This window comes from Coenobita brevimanus, chromosome 105 (genome assembly GCF_032717465.1).
Source record: "Coenobita brevimanus isolate Jiangsu-jjx chromosome 105, ASM3271746v2, whole genome shotgun sequence".
NCBI lineage: Eukaryota > Metazoa > Arthropoda > Malacostraca > Decapoda > Coenobitidae > Coenobita > Coenobita brevimanus.
In genome coordinates, this window is record NC_137058.1 from 20,830,689 (window position 1) to 20,846,345 (window position 15,657).

Here is a 15,657-nt window from a genome sequence, read left to right on the forward strand (position 1 = left end):
CCAAGTTAAATTAGTAAGGTCAAGGACTGGGACTTGAGGGCGGGGGAAACAGCACAGAGTGACACCACCCCCACCATCAGGCCCCAGCCTCAGACCCCAAAGCCCCCCCACGACTGCAATGGACTTGGTATTGGGAGGGGGAGGTAAGGGAAGGGACAGAAGGTGGGGGAGTCATGAGAATGGGCAAGTGAAGCACCGAAACAGAGTGAGTGAGACGATGGGATGAGGGGAAAGGGAATGAAGCTGTCCAGTGTTTCAGATGGGTTATTATGGGTCATAATGACATTATTTCATCTCGCTTGGGTCATTGTCCTACATGTCTACAGGGAAGAAGATTAGGAGTTTATGGAGTCATCCAGACCCTAAAATCTCAAAAAGCCTCAGTAGTCATTAACTATGGCGTGTTTGTATCCTTGCAGATCAGAAGTTGTTTTGCCGCTTCATTCTCACTTCAGCCTGATATTCCAGCTTGTTGATTATTTCAACTTTGATGCTGTGTGTGCTGAGCAATGCCATAATTGGAAAACGATATAAGATCATGAATTATTGCTACTACATTCATTTTAGAATATAAGTCCAACGTTATAAGAGGGGAGACAGTTAATATGAGTGTTAATGAGGAGGAGAAGGGTTGGGGACTGAAGACGTTGTATGCCGTTGCCTCATGAACAAGAGCAAGTATGTTGGGATAATACGAATCCTGGAACCACCTGTACATATATGTATACGTATGTCATGTTACAGACTAGGGTTCATACCCGTTACATCACAGAATAATGAATAACTCCCATCAAAAGCAACAAAACTAGAATTGCCACATTACTAGAAGAATGGAAGTAACCACCAAAAAAGATAGACTGGAGGGTTAATATTATCCTCCAGTGAAACCCTGTAACTATACAACAGCCAGCCAGATCATGACAGTTCATCACGCCATTGGTTTAGTTTAGTTTTCTTTCATTACTAGTAGTCAGCTTAATAACTTATGATTTCATAACTTTTCAAATATATATACATGCATTATTTCTTTATTAACTTTTCATTTAAGTTACTTTTCCTTTTTTCCGTTGTTTATTTTCCTTTTTCTTTATGATAAGACTATAGTCAAAGTCATTAACCCACTGCATGCCAGAGCCATTTTAAAACGGTCTAACATAATTCCGCGGCCAGTGCCAGTGCCGTTTTAAAATGGTTTGAAATCAAGAAAGTTCACCGCAACCACATTTTTCAAGATTCGTGGGTAAAAATTTTCAGCCATGTTTGATAACTGTTCCTTTACCATCCCCCAGGCTGTCAAGGCCATACACTCACTCGCTCCCCCACTCACACTTCCTCTGCCTCACTCTGCCTGTGTGCCTCACCCAGCGCTGTACATAGTGAAGGCATTTTGTAAATATTTTCATGTAAATGTAAGTTGTAAATATTTTCTTGCATGTGTAAGGACTATAGAGTGAAGTAAATTTGTAAGTACCTTCTTGTAAGTTCCAGGACTGTACATAATGAAGTCAGGTTGTACCTATCTTCAAGTAAGTGTAAGATAATTCATTCACAGTGAGAAAGACATGCAAATTGTGATAGATGTTGAAGTAATAAGTAACCAGAAAAGTGTACTGAACATTGCTATACCTTCCCAGCATAAATACCTGAGTAGACCTTACACAGAAAACGGCTTTTTCTCACCTACTTCATGAGCGTGAGCGGGTATACCGGTAAACAAGTGTGCAGGAGTCAATAAATCTCATTTCCAGCTTAGGTGAGCATTTTAATGGTGAAATTCGTTGTTTTCACATCAAAATCAATCATTTTAGCCAATAAAAAAAAGGTTGAAAAATGGCTGGTACTGAGGCGACCTACATGGCTAAAATAGCTGGCTCGCAGCGGGTTAAACTGAAAGAGAATGTATAACTTGAAAGAGAATATAAAATCATGAATATTATTTATACATTCGCACCCTTACCCATACATGATAACAGATTATAATTATCACTACAGAGAGAGTTAGACAAGGCACCACAATGCACAGGCAGGCAGACTCATGATGACAGGTAGGCCAGGTTAGGGCAGAGCTCGGAGGTGAATTGCAACTTGCCAAATTGCCATCATCGCCTTGGTCATTATATCATACAGTGCCAAATCTCCAGCCACTCTTGAATAACAATTAAGTTAACTAAAAAATAACTAATACAGAGTACTTCATTACCATGTATAAATGAAGACCAACAAAAAGAGAACGATAATCCCAATGTAACCATTCCTATGTCTGACAGCGCTACTAGATGAACAGGCAGACGAGAGCACAGGGTGGAGGAGGGGGGAATCAGGAAGTATTGATGCCAAGACAGCCGGCTTTTACTGCCTGGAGAAAAGGTGTCTTGAATTCCACACTCCTGGGCAGAAACATTATTCATATAGTAGTTAATTAAAACATAACACCTCCCTCATTAAGAGATTTATAAGAGAAACGTAATAAATCGAATTATCCTAAGTCCTAGATAACATGTCCACAGTTACATTGTACTCCTTGATGTGAAAAAATGTTCAACCGATATGGTTGGAATGCCAGACTCCATCTCATGAGACATTGGTTAGAGTTTTTCATTCTATGCAGAAATTTGAGGGGATTATAATCAGTGAACACAGCAATGGGAAAACAAGAACCAGTTAAGTACATATTAAACCTTTCAATAGCAAACAACATGGCTAAGCATTCTTTTCCTATCGTACTGTAATGCTTTTGGTACGGTTTGAATTTAGTGGATGCATAACAAACAGAATGAAGCACATTATTATCACTATACTGTAACAGCACTGTCCCTGCTCCCACATCGCTGGCATCGATTTGCAGGATGAGTGGTTTATTGAATTGCGATCTTAATATGGGTGCATTGGTTAGAAGAGCTTGGATTGTAACAAAAGAGTCCTGGCACTCCTGGGTCCGCACAAACTTCTCAGGACTGACAAAATGGGTTCATGGAGCTGAGAGGTCAGCAAAATTGGGCACAGACCACCTATAGTACCGAGCCATGCTCAGGAAGCGCATTAACCCGTCACGTCCCGAGGTTTTCCGCACCTCCGACATCCCCCAGTCCTGAGGTATTTTCGAATTTTTTTTTTTTGGCTAAAACCTTCGCTTTTGGTGAGAAACATCGAAAATTCATAGAGAAATCGCTCACCTGAGGTTTAAAGTGCCCAATCCAGGTAGGAGTTCCTCCTTACCTGAGTGGGTTTTCTAACATGCTGGCACCAAAGAAAACGAGTTCTATGGGAGGGTAACTATTTTATCCACTCATAAACGGTATTTATTTATTTACTTGGTACAAATGTATATGTAGTATGACAGTATATTGGTTTTCAAGCAGTAATAAAGGCATTATAAGCATTGTTTCACTCACTAACTAATCACCATACCTGACCTATTTTTGCCACACTACCTGATCATTATTTCTGGCTGTTTCTTCTTCTAATGCTATGTAAACATTGTCCTCCACATTGTCATCGATTGGGGAATCACTCTGGCCCTGAATAACTTTACTAGCCAGGTCACTGGTAACAGGTCCTTTGCCAAGACAATGGCGTGAGGGGGGGAGGGGGGAGGTTATGCAGTGTAAGGCATTGTCCCTGCTTGGTATCTTGTACAGGAATAGAGGAAGGTGTCCCGTGTATACATACGAAAAATCACGTGCGAAAATTGAAAATTGTGCAAATTAGGTACCTTGCAATTGCACGACGTACTGGTACGTCGCCGGGACTGGGAAATGCAAATCGTTGCAACGTACCCATACGTCGTCGGAATGGGGCGGGTTAATGCCTTTCGATCATGAGGAACAGGCAGTGGCATAATGGCCTCCACTTTTGTAGGTACTGGTCTCACCTCTCCTTGCCTGACAACATTACCCAGGAATATCACTTTGGTATGCCCAACTCACTCTTGGCTAAATTTACTGTTAGCTGTACTTCAGCCAGGTTGTTGAAAAGGGTGCACAGTTGAAGACGATGATCATCCCAGGATTTGCTGTACACAGTCAGATCCTCAAGTAAGACTGCACTCTGACTAGTTCCTGAGTCACCCTATGAAGAAGTCGTTGGAAGGTCACTCGGGTGTTGACCATGCCAAAAGGCATGACTATGTATTGGTATAATCCGTCAGTGATGACAATGGCAGAGATCCGTTTGGCTTGCTCAGTTAGCCACCCCTGTTAGTATCCACACAGCAAGTCAATCTTGGTGGTGAGTCTGGCTTCTCCCAGTTGGTTGATCAGGTCATCTATTCGAAGGAGAGGATAACAGTCCTGACAGGTGAGTTGGTTAACCTGGAGATAGTAGGTACACATGCAGAGTGATCCATCCGGCTTGTCAACCAGCAGGCAATGGTGAAGCCCACTCACTGTCACTCATTTCCACCAGGCCATGGTCCACAGGAATTGTACCTCCTTCCTCAGGGCCTCCTGCTTCCATGGACTGGCACAGTAGCACAGTAGGGATGCATCTTAATTGGCGGAGCACCCACGACCAACACTACATCATGCTCAGCCAGGGGGCACTGCTGAGGAACATCACCAAACAGCTACTGAAACTTAGTTAACAGGCATTCCAAGTCGCCACTCTGGTCGGGTGGCAAATGCTGGAATTTCAGACGAGTGTTAGCTAAGAAATCTGTGTTTTGTAATTTAGGGTCCGAAACCAAGGAGTTATCGTCCAGTTCATCCACATTTACAGTGTTTTGTTGTTTTATGTGAGGAAGAAGGAACCAAAGGCCATGAGCCCGCAATAACTGTTCCCTCCAAGAGAAAAACAAAATGTATGAGAGAGCCAAATTCAAGCTCCGATCATTTTGAGAATGCCTGGACACACTGCGTTTGAAAGACTGGAGATCATAGGAAGCAGGAAATACAGACAGAGGGAGACAGTTCCAGAGTTGACCTGTCGCATAAATGAAGGACTGGAAGTAACGGTTAACTCTTGCATTAGAGAGTTGGACAGAAAAGGGATGAGAGTTTGCTGCTGGATGGGTGCTACACGCCCATTGTAGAATTGGAGGAACACATGCAGACAGTTCAGAGGAGCAGTGACCATTGAAGTAGCGACAGAAAAGAGATAAAGATGAAACAGTGCAGTGACGAGACAGAGGTTGAAGGGAGTCAGTAAGAGGAGGAGAGTTAATGAGACGAAAAGCCTTTGACTCCACCCTATTGAGAAGAGCTGTATGTGGGGAGCATCCCCACACATGAGAGTTGTACTCCAAAGAGGGATGGATAAAACCCCTGTAGAGAGTCAACAATTATGCAGGTGTAAAGAAGGAATGGAGTCAGCTTAGCACACCTAATCTCTTAGAAGCAAATTTAACAAGAGATGTAATATGATCTTTCCAAGACAAGTCTCGAGTAAATGAAACCCCAAGCATGTTCATGAATGATGCATGATTAAGCTGAATATTATTAAACATTAATGGGTACACCTGTGGAATATTTTGTCGGGTTGATAGGTGTAAGAACTGAGTCTTTGATGCATTACAAATAACAAGGTTATTTTTACCGCAGTCAGAGATATGAGACAAGTCAGACATTAGATGTGCCATAGCCTCATCCCTTGTTTGTTGAAGTAACTGCTGAGATGGGTGTTCAGGGAACCGAATGGAAAGGTGAAGGGTGGAGTCATCAGTCCACGAGTGGATAGGGTTAGATGTACACCTTAGAAAGTCATTCATAAATAAATAGAAGAGAGTTGGTGATAGGACAAAGCCCTGAGGAACACCACTGTTGACATAGCTAGAAGAACGATGGCCAGCTACAACGGTGGCTAAAATCGACCAGAATGGAAGCTAGAGATGAAGGCACGGATAGAAGAACAGAAGCTGTAAGGGGACAGTTTGGAAATTAAAGATTTATGCCAAACTCGATCGAAAGCCGTTGCGATGTCAAGTGCAATGGCAAAGCTTTCGCCAAAGTCCCGAAAGGAGGATGACCAGGAGTCTGAGAGGTAGGTGAGAAGATCGCCAGTGGAGCGTCCCTGACGGAACCCATATTAACGATCAGAAAGTAGGTTGTGATAGGAAAGATGTTTTAAAATTTTTCTATTAAGAATTGACTTGAAAACTTCTGAGAGACAGGATGTTAAAGCAATTGGACGATAGTTAAAGGGTTGGGAATGGTCACCCTTCTTTGAGACTGGCTGAATGAGAGCAAACTTCCAGCAAGAAGGAAAGGTACAAGTTGATAGACAAAGGCGAAAGAGTTTGCCTAGGCAGGGGGTAAGCACAGAAGCACAGTTATTGAGAACAACAGTAGGGACTCCATCAGGCCCATATGTCTTGTTAGTATTGAGGCCTGTGATGGCAGAAAATACATCAGCTGAAGGAATTTTGATGTCAGAGGGGGGAAGTGATGGAATTGGAGGAGAAAGTTTGAGCGAAGAGATCTGCTTTATCAGTAGATGAAATAGCTACAGAGCCACATGAGTAGAAAAAAGGAGGGAAGGATGATGAGGTAAAGCTGTTAGAAAGGTTTTTGGCAAGGTGCCAGAAGGATCGAGAAGAATTCGAGTTGGAGAGTTGAGAGCATTTAATACGGATGAAATTAATTTTAGGAGAGCGAAGAACAGACTTAGCACGATTCCGGGCAAAAACATATAAAAGGTATGATTCAGGGGTGGATTGACTCCGGTACCTTTTATAGGCCCTCTCTTTGTTGCAGACAGCATTATAAGAAGCGTGATTAAACCAAGGCTTTTTTGCATTAGTCAAAAGATATGAGAAAGGAACGTATGATTCCATGCCCCAGAGAATAACCTCCGTAATGCGCAAGGCACACCCAGATGGCTCCCGGCCATGGAAGCAATAATCATTCCAGGGAAAATCAAAGAAGTACTGCTTGAGGGCCTCCCAATCCACAGCTCCAAAGTGCCACAGACGACGTTTCTTTGGAGGGTCCACAATCCGTACCGAAGTGATAGGACAGGTTAAATGATAAGGTTGTGATCGGAGGAACAGAGAGAAAAGATTAACCCGTCACGTCCCGACCGATTTCGGACCTCCGATACCCCCCAATTCTGAGCTATTTGGATTTTTTTTTTTTTTTTTTGGCTAAAACCTCCACTTTTGGTGAGAAACATCGAAAATTCATAGAGAAATCGCTCACCTGAGGTTCATAATACTCGATACAGGTAGCAGTACCTCCTTACCTTACTGGGTTTTCTATCAGGCTGGCTCCAAAGAAAACGAGTTTCTTGGGAGGTTAACTAATGCACACCACTCATAAACGGTATTTATTTATTCATTTGGTACGAATTTATATGTAGTAAGAGAGTATATTGGTTTTCACACAGTAATATAGGCATTATAAGCATTGTTTCACTCACTAACTCATCAACATACCTGACCTTTTTTGGCAACATTACCTGATCATCATCTCTGACTGTTTCTTCCTCTAATGCTATGTAAACTTTGTCCTCCACATTGTCATCGACTGGGGAATCACTCTGGCCCTGAATGTCTTTTTTGGCCAGGTCACTGGTAACAGGTGAATTGCTGAGACAATGGCGTGTGAGGGGGGGGTGAGGTTATGTGGTGTAAGGCATTGCCCCTGCCTGGCATCTTGTAGAGGAATAGAGGAAGTGTCCCGTGTATATGTACCGAAAATCACATGCAAAAACTGAAAATTGTGCAAGTTATGAACCTTGCAATTGCGCAACATACCAGTACGTCGATGGGACTAGCTGTGACAAAAAGTTGCGACATACCCATACGTCGATGGGATGCCTCGGGTTAACAGTGTAAGCAGAAAGATTAGTTTGCTACATCTAATTTCAAGACAGGGGTATCACTGCCAGGACCTCCTATTGTAGTGGCACAATTTTAATATTCATGTATGTGTTTAGAGGTACTATAATTTTTAAGTTAGATAGGGTGTAACCTGAATACTAGTCTATAAATTCCTATCCTAAGTAGTAATTCATATGTTAATGATTAATGTAGGGTTAACTTTATTTTTATATGTATGTATCTCTGTATCAATGCATTGGATGATGTAATTGTGGATGTTGAACTGCGGGAATTCCTCCGTCTGGTCGAGTAATGAATAACAGATGCGCGCAGCTTTTCTCCTTGTCGTTATTGGGCGCCGAGTTTAAACCTTAAACAGAATCACGATGAGTATACAATTCTTTCCATATCCTAGTTGTGAAATGTTTACTAATGAAGCTGCTAGAACCCAAATATGTGAAATTAACAGTCAAAAAGGCCTGAATAATGTCATTTGTGAGGATTTAATGGTTCCATATGCCTTAGCCATCACTAGATGGCATAAGCTGCCCCAAAATTCAGGGCGGGATGGTGGTAAAATCAGCTTCTAAATTAAGTAAGGATTAAATCCCAAATTTTCCCCAATTCAGTCAAAAGTCCTGGCGTCATGTGTACACCGCTAAATAAATTGTGAAGAGAATTGAAACCCACCATATTTAAAAAACACCACCTCATTTGACCTGGCAGTGGCGTCGCGGACGTACCAAGGAAGCCTCACTTGAGGCCCAGACGTCGTGTATAATGGACGTTGGTTCAGGTGAGCTGCCCACATTTCTCCTTTCCCCCCCCCTTTTTTCTTTGTTTAATCCTTACTTGGCATGAACCATATGAAGTAATATTGTTGAAAGCTTAACGTAGACTTGAGGCCCAGACGTCGTGTATAATGGACATTGGTTCAGACACCGGCGACGTCAGTGTGAGCATGAGGCCTCCCTGTGGTATTGTCCATAGACGTGAACATACACACTTACACTACCCATGAATTATTTTATAAACCAAATGTAATTGAAATAGTATCATTGATCTATCAAGTGAACTTTTTTTTTGTAAATAAGGAATAGAAATTTAAAAGTGATGTAATCTGGTAACGGAAAGGCGAAATTCAAACCATTAACCGTTTTCTTTCTTAAATTAATATTAGAAAATTAGGAGCGTGGGAGGGAACTTAGTGGTTGTGAGCAATAATGTAATTTTGAATTGTACCTCGAGGCTAAGCAAGCCCGAGTGATTATGTATTCTTGGTGATTATACAATCTTTTTGAATGGTACCTCGAGGCTAAACAAGCCCGAGTGATTACGTATTCTTGGTGATTATGCAATTTTTTTTTTATTGTACCTCGAGGCTAAACAAGCCCGAGTGTTAATGCATTTTTGGTGATTATGTAGTAATGATGATAATGAACTATTAATAACTATGAATTGAAAGTGTTTGTGGATTATCGAGAATTACGTGATGAGAGTATACTATTCGGACGAGATGGAACCGAGTAATTATTTTTTATTGGTTCGAGGCTAGGCCAGCCCGAAAAGACAAACCAAGATCGTAAACAGGTCCCTGTCTTCAGGCTATTTTCGAGCCCAAGAATAATAGACAAAAAAAAAGTAAGGTACAAAGACCTCATAAATCGCTTGTATGTATCAAATTGTTTTCGCCTGGTAACAATGTTGGAGGAATGATCACCCAAACCATGGTTTTAATGTTCAATCTTCTTTCATATTACAAAGGGTCATGTAATTAAAAATCTTTTGAAAACCAGCATAAAAATTATTAAAGTAGAATAAAGTACATGTCATTTTCTTTCTTGGTGTACCTAATCAAGGAAATTATGTCCTCATGCCTAATTCACTCCCCCTTCCAATTAAAGATTCCTTCGCTGAGGGAACGATGACCACCTGTGGTACTGACTAAATCTAGGCTCGGCCAAAAACTACAAACGCTACCAAAATTCTCTTAAACAATTATCATCTGCCATACCAAGTCAAAATACCACCCCCTCCCCCCCTTTTGTTTTATTGAAGTGAATTTTTTTTTCTATTAACCAAGGAGGGGAGACTAAGTCGAGTACCACCTGAATTATCAATGGGTAAGTTGACCATTACCAACAACCGGTAAGTTTATAAATCCGTCATTACACGGGATGAACCATAACGGTGGGATTGAAAAAGCCTACCGTTACACTATAAAGTATGGCTTGATCAGTCTCTCTGCCTTTCTTCTATCAGGGTTTTAAGGGCATAATTTGCATCACAGATTTTCTGTTGGATCATAGAAGAACCGTGAAACTTACTTTGTAAAGGTTTCTTAGGGATTGGCAGAAACGTTAACACATGATCAGCTTGCTTAAACTCTCTTACAACGACATTTTTATCAGAAATGTCTTTCATTTTTACTTGAGAATCCCTTAAGTTTTTCATGTCATGGTTTACAGCAGATTTTAATCTATGTTTAAATTGTTCTACATAGGTGAGAAGAGATTTATGGGAGGGTTCATCTAACCATGAGTCCTTCAGGACTTTAAGAGGACCTCTAACCTCATGACCATACATTAACTCAAACAGTGAAAAACCAAGGGAATCTTGAGCACTGCCCTGTACAGCATACAACACAAAATGAATGCCTTCCTCCCAGTCTGCATTATTCTCCTCACAGTACTTAGTCAACACTGATTTCAGAGTTTGATGTAGGAGCTCTAATGAATCTTGGGACCTTGGTCTACAGGCTGTGGAATGGTACTGGCGCACTCCCAACTGATCCTTACAGGTTCAAACCCATAAAATCGGAGAATAATGAATAACTTCAATCATAAGGCAACAAAATTAGAACTGCCACTTTACTAGAAGAATGGAAGTTACCACTAAAAAAGATAGACTGGAGGGTTAATATTATCCTTCAGCGACACCCTATAATTATACAACAGCCAGCTAGATCAAAATTCGTCACGTTATTGGTTTCGTTCAGTTTTTATTTTTATTTTTCAATACCAGTAGTCAACTTCATAACTTATATTTTCATAACTTTTCGAGATATACGTAAATTATTTTGTATTAACTTTTCATTTAAGTTACATTTCCTTTTATTCTGTTGTTTATTTTGCTTTTTCTTTATGAACAGACTATAATCAAAGTCATTAAACTGAAAGAGAATGTGGCAAACGAAAGAGAATATAAGTTCATTAATATTATTTACATATAAATTACACTTTATACATTCACACCTTTACCCATACATGATAAATTATTCTTATCACTACATAGAGAGTTAGACAAGGCACCACAATACACGGGCAGGCAGACCCATGACAGGCAGGTCAGGTCAGGGCAGAGCTCGGAGGTGAACTGCACTCTAAAGTGTAAAACTTGCCGTCATCGCCTTGGTCATTAATCACATCAGACAGCGTCAAGTCTACAACCACTCACGAATAACAAGTAAGTTAACTAAGAAATAACAGTAATACAGATAACTTCATTACCATGTATAAATGAAGACCAGCAAAAAGGGAATAATCGCAATATAACCATTCCTATGTCTGACAGCCCAACTAGATGAACAGGAAGACGAGAGCACAGGAAAGGAGAGGGGGGGGGGAGGGAACCAGGAAGTACTGGCGCCAAGACAGCCGGCTTTTATTGCCTGGAGAAAAGTTGTCTGGAATTCCACACTCCTGGGCAGAAACACTGTTCATATAGTAGTTAATTAAAATCAATGTAATACATAACAACACACACACACACACACACACACACACACACACACACACACACACACACACACACACTCACTCACACACACACACACACACACACATATATATATATATATATATATATATATATATATATATATATGCACCTGGCACGTCCCCGGATGACGGATAGGGGAAGCCCTTGCCGATATACGAGGTACCGAGGTACCTGCTTAGACAGCACAGACCATGGGACCACATATAGGGCTCCACGGAGTTTACTGAATAAGGTTGTACAAAAAACTACATCTCACCAGAAAGCATGTTGCAGAGAGGTGAGATTATCTGCCATAAACTTCCTAGCCAAACATGAATTCTATTTCCAATATTTTGACGGGCATTCCTGTTGGATCATCGTCTTCTAAAGGCCCAGCCGCACTGCCTCCTGTGCTGACGGGCAGTGTACCACCAAAAATGAGTAGGCACTGTCTGAGCAAATCAGAGACCAGTATATTAAACAGACTGAAATCCATGAAGATCTAAAGGTACAATGTAAGAAGCCTCATAGATTACAATCTTGATAACTTAGTGACTGAATTAGAATGCATTACTTGGGACATTTTAGGTATGAGTGAGATCCACGGAAAAAATTAAAAATTAATTCATCCATAAGACAGCGACCACCTACTACACAGGAAGGCAAAATGAAAGAGTTAGTGGTGCATGATTTCTAATTGTAAAAAATCTTGCAAACAACATTGTTAAATTCAGCAGTATACAGGGGCGTATTTTGGATCTTGAAACGTTTGGAGCTTAGCCCAGCAAAGAAATCTTTAGATTTCACCGAATAAATTTCAAGTTATTTTAGAGTAAAATGAATATAAGATGTGAGACAGTACTGTGCTCTACCAAAAGGTTCCAGTCAGGTGCTTAGGCTAACTTTCGCAACATGAAATAAAAATGAGAACAAAAATGAGCTGTGACAAAACTGTTTGAACTGTGTGTCATGTCCATCTGATACTCCTCTCTTCTCCTCTCCAGAAGCCCTTTTGGAGTCTCATCTGTCTGTTGCATTCCTCATCTCCTCTGCTCTTTCTTTCTGTTCACTCATCCTCTCTCCTGTCCTGTTCATAAAAAGGATGCAATCAGCATATGCCAAACAACATCTAGCCAAATCTCTCATTTTTTTATGTGATGATTAGATGATAAACACATATTATTTATCAATTTATTTTGTACATAGACTTAACATATTCATTTTTTTTTCTGGATAGAAAGGATCAGGGTGTGGCCTCTTGATTTTAGCTGGGCGAATGTGTCAATCACTTTGTCATAATCAAGGCTTCCAACCAACTCTCGATTGACAGCACTACCAAATCATTGAGCCTCCCCTGGCCCATGGTGCTCCTGAGCCAAGAATGTAGTCGGCGAAGAGAACTAAATGATCGCTCACAACTACAGCTACTGACCGGGACGGTAACGACCATCACCTCAGTGATGGGAACATCAGGGGATCAAGGAGCTTGAACACACTTATAATGTCTGGCATGGTTTCTGTTCCCTTCCTGCTCAAAAAGCTTTTCGCCACCATGACCTCTTCTGAGACTAGTTGGATGTTGTATTGCGAGGCTAGTTTCTCTAGCAACTGCATGCAAAGGACAGACCTACAGACCTACCATTCCTCCAGAAACAAGTGGCTCTGGAGACAATTGCAAGAGCGTCTTCCTCAGTTCCTGCCGCGCACTATCTCTACATCAATGGTTCCCTGCAAGCAGATGGGAGTGCTGGATGCGCCATCTATTCACTTGACAGGGACCCACCGGAGGGAAGCTGGGTTGGCTGCAGACTACCGAACTCGTCTAGCTCTACCTATTGTGAGCTACTGGGACTCTTGCATGCAGTTAGTCTCCTCTCTCAGTGAAGACTGAATGGTGTAGTAATCTGTGACTCAGTCTGCCTTTCAAGCCATCTTTTCTCCAAAACTCATATGCCAGTGTGTAGTTAAACGAATCTTACTTCAGTTAGTTTCAGCTCATGAACATTCCCTTACCATACAATTCTTATGCATTCCTTCACATGTCGGAATTGCAACCAATGACACTGTTGACCTCCTCATGAAAACTGTGGGCTACCTCTACCTGATGATGCTACATACTCCTTCCTCTGCAACAAAAAGAAGATACATTTAGCTGCTCTTCACCCAACACTCCATCGCAGGATCGTTGAGCGGATTCAGAATGTGTCCATCCAACACTACAGTCACTTTCGGCTATCTCCTCCCAAGTATCGTCGACATGGACTTATGGCTTGCATGCACAATGTTGTGTCTGATCGACTTCTGCAAGGATATCGCCCAATCTGGCAGGTCTATGAGGCGGAGAACGTACCTCACTTCTCCAACAAACTATGTAACAGTCCTAACTCCTACAACCTTCAGCATTCTGCCTTGAGTGTCCCTCAGTGAGGGACCTACTGCCTAATGGAAAGTCCGTGACTGATATATTTAATTATCTACTCACAGTCACTTATATATCAGTCTCGTGGGATATCCATACTTTGCTGGATGCTAACTCCTGTATTGTAAACACCAATATATCTATGCAACAAAACAGCATGCCCTGCAGGATACGAGTACTTCTGTACATAACTTGGCCTAATTGGACCTGTTACTAGGTATGTTGCCCCTTGGCCATAATAAATAGATTAAAAGAATAACATTGTAGTCCACACACACACACACACACACACACACACACACACACACACACACACACACACACACACATTCTCGAAGTAGTGAATCTGAGCCCCAGGGATCCATCCCCTAACCCCCTCACCTCATTCTTGCATCTTCTGCTTCCTGATTCCGTCCCTTTCACCCTCAAAAAATAATCAAACCATCATATAGGACTGAAAATCGGACTGAAGTTAGGTCTTAGAGCTGAAGTCCTGGACTGTACGTTCCTTTTATGTTGTTTAAGATGCCGAAATAAAAAATGGCATTTTTGGACACTGGCCTCTCTTTCACTCAGCCGGAAAACTCTTCCTTTTTGTTACCAGCCTCGATAGCGAAGCTGGTACTGTTTTCAATTTGTGTGTGTGTGTGTGTGTGTGTGTGTGTGTGTGTGTGTGTGTTAGCACGATAACTTCGCAACAGCTCAAGATATCATCACAAAATTTTATAGGTGTGTAGTAGGGAAAACAATCGATCGTAAGTTTGAAATAGGTGAAAGTAGGTCAAGATCTGTGTCTGTTACCACGATAATTTCGCAACCGCTCGAGATATCATCTCAAAATTTTACAGGTATGTTGTAGGGATGAAAATCTCCTGCGAGTATTGCTTTCCGTTTGTCTGTCTGTCTCTGTGTCTGTTAGCACGATAACTTCACAACCGCCAATATATCATCACAAAATTTGACAGGTGTGTAGTAGGAAGGAAAATCTCGTACAAGTTCGAAATTGGTGAAAGTAGGTCAAGGTCTGTTGGTCTGTTACCATGATAACTTCGCAGCTGCCCAAGATATCACAACATTTACCGGTAGGTAGTAGGGATGAAAATATCGTAAGAGTTCAAAATTGGCGACAGTAGGTCAAGGTCAAGTTCTTATTCCGAGCCACGCTATGGTCTGACAAATCTTAACTGGTGGCTCGGGTGTGGCGCGACCCTCTGTACAGTGGTGCCACGTTTCCCAAACCCTCGATGTGAAACGGCTGTTATATATGTAAAAGGCATCACAAATACGATAAACACATGAATACAATGTTAACGTGTGTATTATAATATAAGAAAGAACAGTAAAATTATTATGCATAAAATATTTACATGGCAATGCATAAACGTGGCATAAATTTTTTAGTGTTGCTAAAAAAAAAAAATGTAGTCACCTTTATTGGCTTTTACCGTATTTCTGGCGTGGGTAATAATGTCACAATTGTGATTATAACATAATGTGTAGGAATGTAAGTAAAAATTTGCCAATTTCTTAGTAAAAAAAAAAAATTCATTTAATCCTCGTGAGCGGCAACACTCAGACCCAGTCTGACCTAGCCACAGCCTTGTGTCACTTTGTGTCCTTGACTCAGACAGGATGGAAGCTCAACCAGCCCACTCCTCGCTTATGTACAATATAATGAAAAAGAAAATAACCAAAATGTATCCTAAAACACCATACATGAGAG